The 1,381-nt window shown below is 36.6% G+C and overlaps 1 protein-coding gene across 5 annotated transcripts in view; it reads right to left on the reverse strand.

Moving 5' to 3' along the window:
- Window positions 1-1,381, reverse strand: part of PRELID2 (PRELI domain containing 2) — a 66,172-nt gene that overhangs the window by 53,871 nt on the left and 10,920 nt on the right. The gene's annotated exons all lie outside the window — the stretch shown is intronic.

A 1,381-nucleotide genomic window follows, 5' to 3' on the forward strand; every position in this document is an offset into this window, starting at 1 on the left:
GTGTGTGTGTGAACTAGAAATTTTACACTAAGGTAAAATGAGAGTATTTCCTTTACTACAGTCCTAGTTTGTTCATTTTACATTCATCTATACATCCTGACTGAATATTACAAATACAATGTAAGCTGTTAGAAGATTATTGAAGTAAATTATGAAAGAAGTTGAATATGTAATCAACAGAGAAGGATAATGATCAAAGTTTTCAAGTTCTGATTACTTCACAAAGTTATCAGTGACATTCCTAGAGTATAAACTCAGAAACTTCACTTTTTTTTTAAAAAACTCAAAATTTAAAAAACAAAAAAATTGCCTAATAAAGCAAAAAGGTATCAGTTTAAATAATAACAGAAAACTACTTATTCTTCATTCAACAGTTTTCTGAGTGCCTATCATGCCAGGCACTGTTATAGGCACTGAGAATACAGTAATGAAACAAAATTGTAGCCTTCTTAGAAAGTTTATATGCTAGTTGAGGAAACAAACCATACATATACCAGACTAAGGGATGATAGGGGGATGGAACATTGTGAAGGGTCATTGTAAAAGACTTAGGGGTAACCCATTAGACAATGCTTGTAAATACCAAAAGTAAATTAGCGAAACCCATTCACTCTGGTAAAATCATCTGCAAGATTCAAGTCATTTTCCTATGCACCTACTTTTGGAGTTGGATAGATATGAGCCTCAAGTTTCCATATGAGAATGGGGGAAAAAAATAGAGGTTTATTTACTGTAGCTAAATACCATGACATAAAAAGAACACGTTTGAATTTTTTTAAACTGAGGATTTATTGTGCTGAGGCTCCCCCTATCTGGCATCACTTGAAATGATCTGACACCATTTTGTAACTTGAATATTCAAGATTTAATTCACAAAAATTTATCTGAAGTCAGATAATAAGGGGTTGAGAATGGGAACACTGCTCAGAAAGGGTCACCACTAGTAACACCAATTTAGGAAAACACAAAGCAGGTGACCAGGATTTTCTGGACACCTTTTCAAACAGTGTGACAGTAGAATGGATCGAGCTAGGTCAGAGCAAACTCATTATAGACTTATTACGCACCTACTGTACCGATGCAGGGCGCTATGTTAGAGGCTGCCATATGCATTCTTTTGTTTATTCTTCCCCAAAAGAGTACATCTATTAACAAGGATGAAGATAAGGAGTCTTTGTGTTAAAAAAGGTGATGGCATAAAGCCTGCACACAAGCAGAGCCACACTGGGATTTTCCCGTCCCCAGTCCACTCCTCCCATGGAAGCAGAGTGGTCTGATGACAGAGATAACTTCCAAACACCCTTTCTATCCTTGGACTTGGCTCAGTGGATCACAGGTGCAGTAGCAGAAGAATTACTACATAGGGCTGTGTACATTCCCC

Source organism: Pteropus vampyrus, unplaced genomic scaffold (genome assembly GCF_000151845.1).
Source record: "Pteropus vampyrus isolate Shadow unplaced genomic scaffold, Pvam_2.0 Scaffold134, whole genome shotgun sequence".
Classification (NCBI taxonomy): domain Eukaryota; kingdom Metazoa; phylum Chordata; class Mammalia; order Chiroptera; family Pteropodidae; genus Pteropus; species Pteropus vampyrus.